Source organism: Pristiophorus japonicus, chromosome 21 (assembly GCF_044704955.1).
Source record: "Pristiophorus japonicus isolate sPriJap1 chromosome 21, sPriJap1.hap1, whole genome shotgun sequence".
NCBI classification, from domain to species: Eukaryota; Metazoa; Chordata; class Chondrichthyes; family Pristiophoridae; genus Pristiophorus; species Pristiophorus japonicus.
This window is the reverse complement of record NC_091997.1, coordinates 92,671,869-92,687,968: the sequence shown is the minus strand read 5'-3', so window position 1 is coordinate 92,687,968 and position 16,100 is coordinate 92,671,869. Positions and strand designations below refer to the sequence as shown.

At 44.0% G+C, this 16,100-nt stretch overlaps 1 protein-coding gene and 1 long non-coding RNA gene across 9 annotated transcripts in view; one reads left to right on the top strand and one right to left on the bottom strand.

Moving 5' to 3' along the window:
- Window positions 1-643, bottom strand: part of LOC139234183 (uncharacterized) — a 31,757-nt gene extending 31,114 nt beyond the window's left edge. For both annotated transcript variants that reach the window (XR_011588290.1, XR_011588289.1), the window contains exon 1: window positions 560-643. This is a non-coding gene — a long non-coding RNA (uncharacterized lncRNA). The remainder of the gene's footprint in view (window positions 1-559) is intronic.
- Window positions 644-1,282: 639 nt separating this feature from the next.
- herc1 (HECT and RLD domain containing E3 ubiquitin protein ligase family member 1) overlaps window positions 1,283-16,100 on the top strand; it is a 284,132-nt gene continuing 269,314 nt past the window's right edge. For all 7 annotated transcript variants that reach the window (XM_070865234.1, XM_070865229.1, XM_070865230.1 and 4 more), the window contains exon 1: window positions 1,283-1,372. The gene's annotated coding sequence lies outside the window, so the exon portion shown is untranslated. The remainder of the gene's footprint in view (window positions 1,373-16,100) is intronic.

Sequence of the window (16,100 nt, the reverse complement as noted above, 5' to 3'; positions counted from 1 at the left end):
AGAGCGGAGACCCCGGGCCCAGTGCAGCTCAGTCACCCTTAGGTGACCAATGGCCGCCCCGCCACGCACCGAGCACCCACATTCAGCCTGTTGCAAGTCACTCAATTCTAAAATCCTGGAAATTTACAGGATCCCATGGGCTTTTATTTTTGTGACCAGTCTGCCATGTGGGACCTTATCAAAAGCTTTGCTAAAATCTATACACACTACATCGTATGACCCTCACTGACCCTCCTGGTTACCGCCTCGAAAAATTCAATCGTTAGTCAGACACGGCCTTCACTTAAATAATCCATGCTGACTGTCTCTGATTAATCCGTGTCTTTCTAAGTGAAGGTTTATCCCCATCCCTCAGGAATTTCTCTAATAATTTTCCCACCACTGAGGGCAGGCTGACAGACCTGTAATTACTCGGTTTATCCCTTTTTAAACAAAGGCACAACGTTAGCAGTCCTCCAGCACCACACCTGCAGCCAGATGGTGAATTTTAATTTTAAAGAGACATTATAGCAAGAGCAAGACGGTGACGGTGACAGCAATAGAGGCCGAATCCACTAACTTATAGATCGGCCTTCCCGGCCCTTCACCGGCGTGCAGCTCCGCGCACACCCCCCCCCCCGGGACACTCAGCGGCCGCTGTGGCGGGAAGGGGAGGGCTGGCGCCGCGCTCTCGCGCTGTGTCAGTAGCCCTCCCGCGCGCGCGCGCGCGCACAGCGAGGCACGTGCGCCGACCCCACCCAATCCCCAGCGAGTTGAGGCGGCCTCCGCGCGCAGCGGCCGTTGGCAGCTCGAGCTCGAGCTCGAGCGCGCTTTCAAAGCGGACTTCGCCAACCGCGCGTCAGAGGCGAGCGCAGGCGCAGGCGCAGTGCCAACACGCTAGGCGCACTGCCTCAGCAGGCTTCAAATTTGTGGCCGGCGACTGCTGCCAACGAAGTGAAGCAGCTGCGCACGCGCCCTTCCATTGGCTTTTTTATTGGACGCGACTGCCGCCAACGAAGTAATTGCGCCTGCGCAGTTCTATTAGTTTTTGTGGGGGAAGGGGGGGTTATTCTCAACGGACATCCCACAGATTGGTGAGAGAGAAAGGAGGGGAGTGAGTGGGGAAAATAGATCGCAGCTGCCCAACTGAAGGAAATAAAAATGACACAAGTTTGAGCGGCGCTGCCGAACTAAGCCGAGAGAGAGAGAGAGAGAAAGGGGGCGGGGCTGTGTGTGTGTGTGTGTTTTCCCGCCCCGCCGCGCGGGCGCGCTGATGCACTTCCTTCCGGTTGTCCTTGTGGAGTGCCCGGATGGGCAGTGAGTAAATACCGTCCCTTAACCCGTCAGATGCGGGCGCTTGCTGCGGGCTGAGACAGCGGCTGGGGCCCAGGCTGTAAGTATTGTAATGTGGGCACGGTGAGGATAGGATGAGGCGGGTAAAGGTGCAGTGGTGAGTGGCTGTGCCCCTCGGGTGGGGTGGGATGGGTAAGTGTGAGGAGCGGTGTCTGGCGGGCTGGCTCCTGCCGTCGCGCTGTTTACCCTGCAAATGTCCCGGTGCGCTGGGAGCGGGAGAGCTGGCTGTCAGCGACAATTGCCCGGCCTTTATCATCTTTTAAAAAGAAACCTTTGGCGCCTGTGCCACTTGGTCTCGGCTGCATTAAAAAAAAAAATCAATTTTCACTTTTGCAGCATAAGATCCGAGACATTGGTGATCACAAAAACAAACTGCATGCGAGAGATGTGTCCAATTTTATTCCATCCCCCCTCCCCCCCCGCCCCGCAGAAGCTGTGAGGAGGGTTACGCCAGTTCTTCTGAGCGAACATGGCCTAGTATAGTCATCATTTTTAGATTTTTGGGGGGATTATTCAAACCTGAACAAAAAAAAGACGCTTTCCAGAATGTATTTTGCATTCAGACGAATTGTGACAGTCCTTTTGATTGTTCGAGACCAGTATTGATTACGTTCCTTTCGCACCAACCTGTTTGGTTTTCAGTGTGAAGGGGGCATTTTAGATGCCTCTGAATGTTAACACACATTTAGCGTTTGACCACCGCACCTTTTTCCAAATATAACGAGTTTTATATGAGAGACTGTCATTGTTGCTTAAAAGCAATTTGGGCTGGGATTATTTGCAAAATAGAGCACGTTTAAAAGTTGCAAAGCTATAAAGGTCAAACCCTAATGCCGGATTTATTTATTAGGTTTTGCATGACACTGCAAACCTATTCCTGTGTGACTGCCAAGAAATATCTGGGTTTGGGCAGTGAGCAGATATGCATGCACAGTAAATGGATCCTGCAGGCCAGCTCATGGATAAGCCTATTCCTGTATAGTCGTGCAAAAAATGGATCTTCACTTATCTGCATCTTCCATTCTGTGAAACTGTGCTATACTTTGCATATGCAAGGAAGTTATTTTATTGTAATAATCATGAATGTATAAGATTGGAGATATACACGCCCAAATGTTTGATTAATACCAGGACTTTTTTGCTACAGTACTGAACATATTTGACTCATTGAAGTTTGCAACAGAGGAGGTGGCTTTTGTTTCTATTTCTATTCTGGTTCTTTGCTAATTATGATAATGTCATTGGTGTTGGTTTTGTTGGGGAGGCAAATGTTCCATAATTTGGAAATTGCATTACTGTCTGTGCATTTAAAGCACTTATGCCTACTCTTTTGTTTACAAAGTGGTCAATACAACTACCTATTATGGATTAAGGGCCTTTTAAAACAAACGGTATCATTTTAAAGCAGGATGATAAAAGAGGGGATTGGATTGATGTTAGCTGACTATTGTGCAATGAGACTATATAGTAACTTTAAATAACTAGAAATCTTAGAACATAATTTGGATTGAAGTTAGCCACCATTTGAATATATAACATTGGAGATTTATGACTCCATATAATTTCTGTGACTACTTAAACAGGGACCACATGGGATGGAAGCTATTAAAAACATTGTTAATTTTTTTGATCCACATGCAAATTACAGCATAGGATTTCCCAAATATTGGAGAAAGAATGGGAAAAACTTGCCGATTGCTTTTGTAATTGACTTACAGTATCCTTTGAGTGCAGTTATTGAAATAGGTGGTGTTGGTATTGAAGTCGGCTTGCATAATTATATTTTGCTGCATAATTACAGGCTACTAATGTTTTTGAATTCCAGCATATCTGAATTCTATGACTCAGATCATGCCAGTATTGATCGGTTTAATTGATGCAGGTTCACCACGCTGCTTCCGAGATCCCGATTTGCCATTATGATCGCTGTAGCCTATTCAAATTACTTTTCCAGGATATTTTGGAGTAAATTCACAATGGGAAGATCGGGGCACGAAACCGTGCAAATCCCGGATTACACGGTTCCTCTCAATTCTGGGCCAAGTTCAACGAGCTGTAAATTATTTGAGCCTGACTGGTCTTTTTAGACCAAAAGTGTTGCCAGAGTGCTTACCTTGTCTGTGGCTCTAACTTTCTTTTATTCTGCATTGATAGAATACCTTCTTATGGTGATGTAGTTTGCATGTTGTAGAGTAATCTACATTTTTGGAGACGAAAATGGTGGTTTGGCTAACTTTAAATTAAACTTTTGGATTCAATCTTTTTAGTGAAAGAACCAGCAAAAGTGAAAGTATTTATTAAAAAAATATTGTTTAAGGTTGCCCTAGGTATCAAGGGGGTAAAATTTCTTCAGTCGACAAGTTTAAGCAAAAAAAAATGTTGAAATGAATGCAAAATGAGAGTTCCATTTTGTATGCACCCAAACTTTTTTTTAACTCAAATTAGTGAGCAATTTCTCCCACAACCGTCTGCAATTTTCTCATTTTCTTTTCTTGTATGACTGAAATTTTGATGATCTAGATTTTTTTTCTGGTAGGTAATACTAGATAGAATGAGGAACCATTCCTTGTTTTACTCTGCATAACATTGGCAAAGTAACATTACAATTGTTTTCCATTTAGAACGAAAGGGAACATGGAATGATGAGTCATTTGTTTCAACCAATGCTTTACTTTTCTTTGTTCTGTGGACACGACACTCTGTTTATCTGTTGCTGTCGCACTGCTTTATTTTGGCATTTCTCCCGTCCTGACAAAATTCCAAGATTTGGAAGACTCACTTTGTAATGAGAATTGAACCCAACGTGAATATGTTGTTCTAAGCTTTCAAGTATATACGGAACAATGTGTTTAAAATGCACCATTTTGAGGTTTTCATCCTTGCCAAAATAAAAGACTGCAGGAAAATCATACTCAGCATCTGTCTATTTAATGTTTTAACTTTGCCTTTTAAAATCAAGTTCTTGATTTAATATGGATAAGTTTTGTGACTCAAATTAGTGAGTTTAAAAGGTGAATTTGTCTTTTCCCAAAATATATCTGATCCAAGAAATAAATAGAGATGTTTGAATTTCTTTCTATCGCATTTTATTTGATCCGTCATGTTAATTATACGGACCTCTAATTGTCTTGTTTTTGCCTGCTTCAGAGGTTAAATCAGTGGAATGCTTTATTTTGGAAAATCATTCTAATCGTGTCACTGTATATTGTGTTCATGCGCCTCCTGAGGGTTAGTTGGTTGGTTTCCTTGTTTAGAATTATACTGTAATGCCCATTGGTACACCTGCCCGCCCCCCCCTCCCCCCAAGCAGTTTGCTGGAGTGATGATAATCAGCCGACCTGGGCATATGCCATGCATATTTCCAGATTTCTCGGAGGATTCTCAGTATATTCAAGGCTGAGATCGATAGATTTTTTGATTCTAGGGGAATCGAGGGCTATTGGGTGTGAAAGTGGAGTTGAGGTTGAACATTAGCCATGATCTTATTGAATGACGAAGCGGGCTTGAGGGGCTGAATGGACTACTGCTCCTATTTCTTATGTTCTTGTATTCTGGGTTACCTGCACCAGCTGTAGACTACAGGTGGGCAGTACTTTCAGTGCTGCAATCTTCTTAATCTGACAGCGTTTCAAGTGGTCAGTGTTTGAAGGGTAGGAATACTATGTTTCTTTTAAATTTACCATATTGGAATTAAAAAAAAACTTTAATAGCTGTCAGTCGTATCGTCCTATATTACAAATAAAGGCATGCAAAGCTTTTGAGAGACAAAGAAGCATATTATTAACTGGACCCTTGCACTAAATGTGTATTTGGACTTGTAGTGTAGCTCCCCCTATGCTAGAACTACTTGCCCTTTCAGTAGTCAACATCCTAAATTTACTCTCTATGATCTCCGTACTGCATTCCTTCACTCCCTGACTAAGAGTGCAGGTACTCTGCTCCCAGGCTCTATCAGCATTGCTTTATAGACAGTCACTGAGGTGCTAGATTCTCCTTGGCCTCACCACCCACCCCTTCCAACTTCCCCATGTCCTCTGAAATAATATTTCAACTTGAAGCCCAGTTGAAATCAAGAAGTTGCATCCAAACTAGTGATTTCTTCAGAATGATCTACTTAGTCATTAGATTTTTTTTGAATTTGGTAGACCTGTTACAGTAGATAAAAATGATGTTGCAAGATATATCAGATTTTGACAGTTATTAGACAAGGTTATTCAAACTTGGTCTTATTGGGTCACTTAGCTGCATACAATTGAGCCCTACAGGACACACAATCACAAAGCAAATCAAGGAATTTTAACAATGAAATAATTAGAAAAAATCTCTATATAAAAACATTTTATGCTACTGAATTCCCTTTTTTGTCTTAGCATCTAATAGTATGTGATTATATTATATTAAATTATATTATATGTATTTAGATTAGATCTTCCGAGATGTTCTTCAGGCCCAGGCCTGGAATGCCATTTTTGATGGTTACTATGGTCTTGCTTCAGTTTAAAATGCAATAGTGATTTGCCCATTACCTTTATACAGCAAAGTTATTCAACATTGAAATGGCCGTTGTGAACATTTAGAATAAAAATCTTGCATGTATCTAGTTGCAGGTTGTGTGAATTGAATTTCTGAACTTTCCCAATTCAATCGCAATCTTGAATAAAAGTTTTTTTAAAAATATACATCAACCGGCCATGGGTGGTGTTACTAGTATTTGCAGCTAACTTTGTTGTTTTTCCCCAAACCTTTATTTAATTTATATTGGAGATTTTTTTTATTGCTCCAAAATTTCAGATTTTGTTTGCTATAGATCTGCAGGATTTGGTTACGGTACAGGTACTTTATTTATTCATCCCCCTGTCCTCCTCGAAGCTTTCATTGCATTTCTGAAGCTGTTGTTGGTGCAGCTCTGTCCAAGGGAACAGGATTGCATAATTTTTTTGAATTGTTAAATATTCTTTTTATGCATACACCTGCTGTGAAGAGGGAAAATGGCAGATGGGGATTGTGAAGAAATTATCCAAGCAACGTTAGTTTTGTGATGCATGCTGGTTTATGAATTTGTGGGGAAAAAAATGAGATCAGATTGTTTTTGCTTTTCATTTACTTTTATTAATGCCTTTTGAAAGCTGTAAAATTATATATAATTGCAATATATATTCAAAGTCTTGCCTATAGTATGCTGTTCTTGTATCTATCCCAACATTTACTTCCCTTTGCCCATACCTCCTTATTGTAATTAGCCTGATTGAGTCCCCTCGGCTACACCTCCAAAGGTGATGATAACGGGGGGAAATAGAATGAGAGTAAACTAACAAGAAATACAAGAACGAATTGTAAGAGCTTCTACAAGCATGTAAAAAGGGAGAGATTCGCAAAAGTAAACGTGGGTCCCTTGGAGGCAGAGACAGAAGAAGTTATAATGTAGAATGAGGAAATTAAACAAATATTTTTTTATCTGTCTTCACAGTAGAAGACACAACAAAACATACAAAAATTAATGGGGAACCAATGAGAGTGGGGAACTTAAAGTAATTAATATCAGTAAAGAAAAAGTACTGGAGAAAATAATGGGACTAAAAGCTGACAAATCCCCTGGATGTGATGGCCTACATATTAGGCTTTTAAAAGAGATAGCTGCAGTGCACTGGTTTTGATCTTCCAGGATTCCTTAGATTTTGGAACAGTGCCATGGATTGGAAGGCAAGAAATGTAACCCTGCTATTCAAGAAAGCAGGGAGAGGGAAAATTGGGAACTATAAACTGGTTAGCCTGACATCAGAAGCAGGGAAAAATGCTAGAATTTATCACGTGGTAACATGGCATTTAGAAAATTATAATATGATTAGGCCGAGTCAATACGGTTTTATGAAAGGGAAATTATGTCTGACAAATCTATGAAGAGTTTTTTGAGTTGTAACTAGCAGGGTAGATAAGGGGCACCCAATGGATATATGATATTTGGATTTTTAAAAGGCATTCGATAGCTGCTGCCAAAGCAGTTGTTACACAAGATTAGGGCTCATGGGATTGAGAGTAAAATATTAGTATGGATTGAGGATTGGTTAACGGACAGAAAATAGAGAGTAGAAATAAACGGGTCATTTTTGGGTTGCAAGTTGTAACTAGAGGAATGCTGCAAGGATCGGTGCTGGGGCCTCAGCTATTACATTCTATATCAATTACTTCGATGAGGGGACCAAGTGTAATGTATCCAAGTTTGCTGACAATACAAAGCTAGGTGGGAAAGTAAGCAGTGAGGAGGACACAAAGAGGATGCAAAGAGAAATAGACATGAGTGGGCAAGAAGGTGGCGGATGGAGGATAATGTGGGGAAATGTGAAATTATCCACTTCGTAGGAAGAATAGAAAAGCAGAGCATTTGTTAAAAGACAGGCGACTAGTTGGTATGCAGAGGAATTTTGGTGTCCTTGGACACATACCACAGAAAGGCAAGATGCTGATACAGCAAGAAATTAGGAAGGCAAATAGTATGTTAGCCTTTTATTGCATCCACTCTTGGGTGTCAGGCCGCTGGCCCGGCTGAAACCTTCCCTGGTGGCCCAGTGTTTGCCACTAAAGTGGCTGCAGAGTTCGCAGCAGCCCTCCCCTTTAACTGAAGGGGAGGAATATTGTGACACACCAGCGCGATGACATCATCAGCACTGTGCTGATGACTTGGAGCATCGGCCACTCTGACCTGCCCCCACTTCTGCCCCGCTAGTGGCAGCTACTCCGAGCCGACTGTACTTCCACCCCGATGAGGAGGCCACTTCCGCCCCGCTCCAAAAAAAACATGAAGTCTGAATTTCTTCAGATTGTCCACCCCATGCATTGGGGCGGACGGAACCTTTCGAAATCGGAAGGTGCGCCCCGTTTTGGGTGGAGGGAAATTTCGGCTCCAGGATGTCTTACTGCAATTATGTAGGACTTTGGTGAGACCACACCTTGAATACTGTGTAGAGTTTTGGTCTCCTTACCTAAGGAAGGATATAGTTGTCTTGGAGGGTCTGCAACTAGATTGATTCCTGGGATGAGAGGGCTGTTCTATGAGAAGCGTTTGAGTAGAATGGGCTTGTATTCTCTGGGGTTTAAAAGAATGAGAAGTGATCTCATTGAAACGTATAAAATTCTTAGAGGGCTTGACAGGGTAGATGCTGAGACTATGACTACTAATTCTAGACTTTCCATGGCAGGAGAGTCCAGAACTAGTAGTCATAGTCTCAAGATAAGGAGTCGGCCGTTTAGGACTGAGATGAGGAGAAATGTCTTCACTCGAAGCACCTAAATCCCATCAGCCAACTGCCTTTACTCCAAGATCACCCTTCCATCACTGCTATGTTCCAATACAGAAATAAAGAAAATATAAAGCTCTTCTCTTTATAATTTTCAGGGAGAAATAAATGGAATTGTAGAAATTGATGCGCAACGCATCACTATGACCACCAGAATACCATATAATAAAAATACAATTTTACTTAACCAGTCATTAAATGTTATAGAGCAGCAAAGCTTGAGCAACCAGTGGAAATCAGTTATAATCATCTCTATCTGTATCTCTGTCTTACAAGGATAGAAGTATTACATAATGTAATGAAAAACTTGTGGTAAGGTAGTGCTGTGTCCTGTTAAAATGTAATTGTTAAGTAAATAGAGCCTCGGGTCATTCAGGCAGCTTGGTCATTTGGAATGTGCTTGTCTGGTTCAGATTCCAGGTTCCAGCTCAGAAGTGCACGCGTAGCATTTAAGATTATTTTGTATCTGTGGGAATGAATTGGGAGTATTTGGGGCTAGAAATACTCGGTGGGATTAAAGCTGAGACCTGAGAAGACTTGGGTGTTGCTCATAGGTGGGGAGGCACTGGGATGTGGGAGTCCTCGGGGAGGTGGGAGCATTCAGTCAGGAGAAGTTTGAAAACTGGTGAGGTAGCCTGGGGTTGTGGACAATCAGTGGTGAGACTGAGGGAAGGGTGTTTGGAAACACTGAGCACAGAGGAGAATGGGAACAATCTTGGGGAGGAGGAGCCTAGATTGTAGGACCAATGGTAACAATTGGGTGTGGAGGAATGTGATGGGCTTGGGTTGTGGAAGTACTTCGAGGACAAGGACTGGAAGGGAGCTACATTGTGGGGACTCTGAGAGGAAGCTGGGGCTGGAAGCAGCACAAGATCTGTGCGTTGAGTCTGACTATTGGCCCAGCTTTGGAAGTGGATAGACCCGTGAATGAAGCATATACAAGCCTGGAAACACAGCAGCAGTTTTGGTCGTCAGTAAATGTGAGCAGCAGAAGTGTTGGGCAGTGGGCATTACTTACAGGTGATCTGCAATGTGGTTGTAATGTTTAGTATTTTCATTCTGAGCCTGGGAATAACACACGGAGGGGATGGAGGGAAGAGGGTGGATGTGTAGGCAGATTGGGGAGGAGGGGGGGGTGGGGGAAGAGAGAGAGAGGGAAAGAATAGTGGAGAGCAGAGTGCATTAAGGAAGAGGGTGTGCATGTACTGTCAGTTGACATGAGAGGCTGAATTTTAATGGGGAAGGCAGGTTGGAAGTGGTGATGGGGATATCCGAGGCGGGAGAACTGGTTTCTGTACCGCCGTGGCAGATTGAGAGGCTAGCTGGCTCCAGGCAAGTAGGTCTGCGGCACTAGGAGCTGGCGGACAGCACGGAGTGGGGGAAGGGTGTTTGATGAGGATCGGGGGCTGAGCAGCGTGGGGGAGGGCTCGGGTATGAATCTTAGAACTGGGGCATGATCAAAGGGATGGGTGGGGAGATTGGAGGCCTTGTTTGGGGCTGGGTGGGAGGGGGGCAGGGAGATGGCTGAATTAGGCAGGGACGCTGAATCCAGGAGATAAGTGTAAAGGCACTTGCCTCCTAGATCCAGCAGACCTCTCCTTGCATTATCTGGCGGGTTTCACGAGACCTGCAAAACCCGACGAGCTAAAGTTAAACACAAAGTGCAGGTTAAAGAAGAGACTTCGATCCTCATTATTATAATATTTAAATTGACAACCCACCTCCTGGCAGCAGATTGGCTGCTCTTTCTTCCTCCCTTCACCCCGCCTCCGTTAAAACTGGGCAGGTTCTGGTCGGGATTCAAATTTTTAACACTTAACTTCCCAACCCACGCTTTTTTTCGGATTAACATTCCCCCTGAGGAGTCAGTCTTGCACTGGTATTTAAGTGCAAAGTGGTTTTGCTCCAAATCAGGGCTAGTATTTCCTTTTGGACTATTATGTTGGCTCCAACATTTCGACTGTAGGCAACAGAATATTAATATGCTATAGTCCACAATCTGGGATTGGTTGCCATGAAGATTGAGAGCCTGAAGTGTGACATTCAGTGGTTTATACGGTACATTTTGTGGTGAGTTTATGCTGCAATAATTGTTTTAACATCTCATCTCTGACAAGGCATTTCCGTAGTGGTGCACTGGGGTGTCTGCCTAATTCATGTGCTCAAGTCCTAGGGTGGGACTCTTGACTAAGAGTAAGTGCTATCAACTGAGTCAAGCTGTTGCAGACGTGGTTAATGCTGAATCTAGATTGTTCATTCCATAGTACTGAAAATCCTTACTTTTTAAAAAAGTTGGATGCTCAAAGTATCAGATAACGAAGGTTCCATACATCTTGTATTTTACTTGTGTTACTCTTAATGTCTTGTTGCCTCCCAAATCCGTGCCATCTTTCACGAAACTCCATGTTTGAACTTCTCCGATCAGGTACCTGTTCTTGCCACAGCCCTGAAACTGCCCTAATCAAAGCCACAAATGACATCCTATGTGACTGGTGCACCAACTGTCCTCTTCCTTCTCGACCCGTCTGCAGTATTTGACACGGTCACCCTCGTCTGTGTCGTCCAGCTGGGTGGGACTGCCCTTGCCTGGATCCACTCTTCCCTATCCAGTCATATCCAGAGAATCACCTGCGATGGCTTCTCTTCGTGCTCCCACATTATTACTCCTGGAGTCCCCCCCCCCCCCGCCCTGCCACAATCCATCCTTGGCCCCCTCCTGTTTCTCATCTACATACTGCTCCTTGGCGGCATCATCTGAAAACATAATGTCAGGTTCCACATGTACGCTTCGTCTATTCGTCCCTGAGATGAGCTTCCAACCCATTTCCTCTCCATCACAAAACTGCCTACTTCTACCTCTGTAAAGTTGTCCATCTTTGTCCCTGCCTCAGCCCATCTGCTGCTGAAACCCTCGTCCATGCTTCTATTACCTCCAGACCCAACTATTCCAATGCTCCCAAGATCCACCCTCCATAAACTTGAGCTCATTCAGAACTCAGCTGCTCCTATCCTAACTTGTACCAAGTACCATTCACCCAACACGCCTGTGCTTGCTGATCTACATTGGATCCCTCATGTTCAAATCCCTCCATGACCTTGTCCCCCTCTCTCTTTGTACTTGCTTTCAGCCCTACAACCCTCTGAGCATTGCTTTTCTCCAACTCTGGTCTCTTGTGTGTCCTCTACCTCCTGCGCTCACAATTAGCGTCTGTGCTTTCTGCTGTCTCGCACCTCAGCTCTAGAATTCTCGCCATAAACCTCTCTGCCTAAAACCTCTCCTTCTTTAAGGTTCCTTAAATCTTCCCTCTTAGCCGAAACTTATGGTCACCTCGTATCTCCTTTGTCTTGGTGTCAATTTTTGTCTGGTCCTACTCCTATGTAGCACCTTGGGCTTTTCTCTAGGTTAAAGGTACTATATAAATACAAGTTGTTATTTATTTTTCACTGAAATGGAAATAGTTGACATAGGAAAGTATAGCTCCTGATTCTCCCCATGTTCTCTATATATCTAGCAAAGTGAGTACTTGAGCAGTCTTACAAGGACAATGGTTTGTTGACTGAACAGATCCGAAAGCTACACCATATGACTTGCATTGTTTGTGCTAACTCAAAAATAGAAAATACCTCCTCGTTTTAAATGTCCGCTTGTCTTCAATCCTCTTTACATTTCAGCTTTAATGGACACAAGGATACATTCCCTGACACTGCACCTAGTAAGGAGCCACTTAAAGGGAGCAGTTTGGAGATGGTTATAACACTGTCGCACTAGTTCTCCAAACTGTGCTTCCTTTTGAGAAAAGCTTCCTGTTGGAAATGAGGCATTGGTTCAAATTAGCCTGCATAGAATATTATATAAGTTGTTCACTTGTTTTCAAATTTAGTAACTGTTTCAACAGTCAACAAAATCTTCTTTACTGAATCTCGGAGGGCATTAATAAATCATCAAACATGCTTAAGGTACTCTGCAAAGAAAACTTTTAAATGTTAATTCAGTGTTATGTGGGTTTGATTGTATGTAAAGAGTAGGGGCTAGAAATTCATCTATTTACCGCCACATGAAATGGCGCAACACTGACGGCCGCTGCTCTTCCGCCAGCTGGTGATAGGCCCGCGGTGGCTGCCACTTTGTTCTGTCCGTAACTGGCAACACCCTGGGGAAAAAAATGGCAGTATGGTGATGTCAATTGGCGTGTAATGCCAACTTAATGTTGCCACTCTGAACTTCGACGGCACAGATAAACCTGGTGTGTAAGCAGGCTGACGGTGGCGATGTCTTAAAGGGACACACTCATCCTTCAGGTAAGTTTGGATTTAAGCTTTTGGACTAGATCTTTTTTATTTTATTGATGTAATGGCTTGCTGCAATAGATGTTGAAAGTTTTTTAAGTGTGTAGGGAGTGTTGCTGGATGCTTGCAAGGCCTCGGATGGTAAAGGAAGGCCTCTGAGAAGACAGAAAATGTGCAAATACTCAGCAGGTCAGGCTACATCTGTGGAGAGAGAAACAGAGTTCACATATCGGGTCGAGATGCTCCCTGACCAGCTGAATATTTCCAGCATTTTGTGCTGTCCTTTCAGAATTACAGTATCCACTCGCAGAGGGAAGAGGAAGACATAGAAGAAAAGGATGTAACCCAGACAGCTCCTTTTCTGGCCAGGATATCCGGGATGGAATCATCCGCCTGCGGTACCAGTGACCACAAATCCAATTTCCCCGTCAACATCTCTCCCACTCCTTACCTTCCCTCTGGTACTGACCATCACAGTGTCCTCTTGGCCACAATCTATCTTTTAATAATATTATTATTATTCAGTTTTTGTCTGTCCTGGGGTGGGGCTGGGAGCACGTGGACCAGACTGAGTGACAGTTGCACCGACCAATGGGCGATCAGGGCACGCCCGGTCTTGAAACCAATCAGGGCGGGGAGTGATGATGCGAATTTTAAAAGTTTGATTGGAACAGACCCAGCGTCAATGAGAAGGCGGCAGTGAGTACGGTGGGGCAAAGGGATTGGAACGGCGGACGGGGCCTCCCCCTGGTGTTGTTGCTGCGGAGCCGAGAGGGAGCAGCAGGTGAGAGAGAGAAAGGGGGCGCGGGGGGAAATGGGAGAGAGAGAGACTGGGGGGGGGGGGGGGGAGGAAGGATATCAACATTGATTGATTCTTTAGATTAATAAAATGATAACAGTCTAAGCAAGTACTGTTTCAATAAAGATACTAATTTGACCGCAAATGTTTTGCGGGTCTCTGCTAGTGCTGAAATAAAAGCCACCACAAAGCAAACCTTCCAATCCAACTTTATACATCTATCCATCCAAAATGACATCAGGAAATCAACTCATCACTCTAAGAATGGCCTGCATCATCCCCTTCAAGGGGGTGAGGTGAGGCTAGGAATGGGAGATGTGCCTTGTGATTGGTGTAGATTGTTGGTAGTTGAGTGATTGGGGGTAGTACATTGAGCAGCGTGTGAGGCTAGTGTTGCAGTTGGTAGGAGACGGCTTCTGAAGATGCATTCACTGACCTTGACCAGCGGCCTGAGGTCATGAAGCCTTTTTGGGCACTGGGGCCAGGTGGTGGGGGCAACACTGCTGTCAGCGACAGCCTCGGTGTACTCCCACATCCTTCTTTCTGGAGAGCCTCCTGGCCCCTGTGGGTAGAGGGCCAGTCTAGCAGTGTTGACCCCCTGCACAGAGCTGGAGTGCTGCGAGAGACCCTGGGTGTCACTTCCCTGGCTTGTCATTTGTGTTAGTGCTGAAGCAGTTTTCCCTTTCGAACCTCAAAAAATGGGAATTCTGCTTCGAGTTGAATAATCACATTTGCGACTTTCTTTTGATGTAAATTTTTTTTGAAAAGCAGTAAGGGTTGAAAACTACATTTTTTCACTGCATTTTAATTTTTATTAGTTCTGAGTGTATGGCCCCTCTTAATGGCCCACAATTCCTTGTGAGCGCCACAGCCTCGCTCTCAGAGCCTGTGCATTGCTCAGATGTCACTTCAGGATGGGAACTTTGCCTCAGAGATCTCGGGGGGTGGGGGGGGGGGGGCCCTCCAGATAAATTTATTCTCCTTAGTGTTGCGGCCATTTTCAGCGGCTGTTAACTCCATGAAATTCTAGCCTAGGAGTTTTGCCCCAAATTGTTCACATTCCTACAAATGTTAAGAGGAGAAAATTATTCCTAAGCTTGGGAATTCCTTCCCATAACCTCTCAACCTCTCTCTCTCCTTTTAAGCCGCTCCATAAAACCTATCTCTTTGACCAAGCTCTTGGTCATCTGTCCTAATATCTCCTTTATGTGGCTCGCTGTCAAATTGTTTTTCTGATTACGCTCCCGTGAAATGCCTTGGGATGTTTTACTACATTAATGGCACTATATAAATGCAGGTTGCTGTTGTGACTTGTGATTGATAAAATTCTGGTACCGAACACAACAGCTGATTTTTCTGTCCCTGCCACTGAAGCAGCACCTTGTATCTATACCCAGCATTCTAATGCCCAGCATTCTGACATGGTCACTCTCATTAATTATGCACAAAGTTCCTGGCCAGAATTGGGCTGGCCAGTGGGAATTCAGTGTGCCGTGGTGAGGGAGGGAGGGAGGGGCGGTTGGAGGAACTACTGCACAGCTGCAGATCCTGAAGGCTGTGTGTGGCTGTTTTTTTTTAAAAAGCTGTTTCATTAGTGAAAGACTGGAAATGGCTGTCCAGTAATGTAGTGCATCTCCTCCATTTTCAGATATTGCTTTGGAGATACTTCTGCATAAAGTGCAGTGAAGGACAGCTGTCCTGTTTATAGACCCCAGGCCATCCTTCGCCTAGGAGGAGTATATATCATGCTTGACAAGAGGCAGTGGACACAGTAAATGCTGTTCAAAACAAGGACAGCGGTCAGATTGGAAAAAAGGTTCAAACCCTCAGGAAGTATGCTAAGGCAAGGCTAGCCAGTATTTCACTGGACTAAGTAGTGAAGATAGAGAGGACTGTCAATCCATTGAGATTTGTTGTTTTAAGACGAAGGTGTCATGACTGTCCCCTGGGATGCAGTCATTTCAGCTTAATCCTGTGTCGGTTGTTGTCCATCGAATGCACTTCATAAAGGTTGCAGGATAGTGTGCTGGGTATGGAATGCCATGTGGCTGCCATCAATAACGCCCTGAATTTTGGGGCATCGTGATGTGAAGAAATAACAAAACCTTCTTTTGTGTTGCCAGGTTTTCAGGTAAAAAATGATGGTGTTTGGCATCAGTGACCTGCTTGATGCATTCCTGCAATGCTGTTGCTCCAGTTCCATTTTGGTAGTTTGGAATGAGCTTGAGCTTGAGGCATAACATTGCAGAGCAGTAATAACCTTGAGTGCCAGAGACTGCCCTCCCTGTGGTGCAGCTTCTCTGCAGGTCAGATTTGAAGAGGCAGAATTTTTCACTACTTTATCTTGCAGCAGACATTTTCTTCAGCCATTTCTAACAGCGGGTATGGTC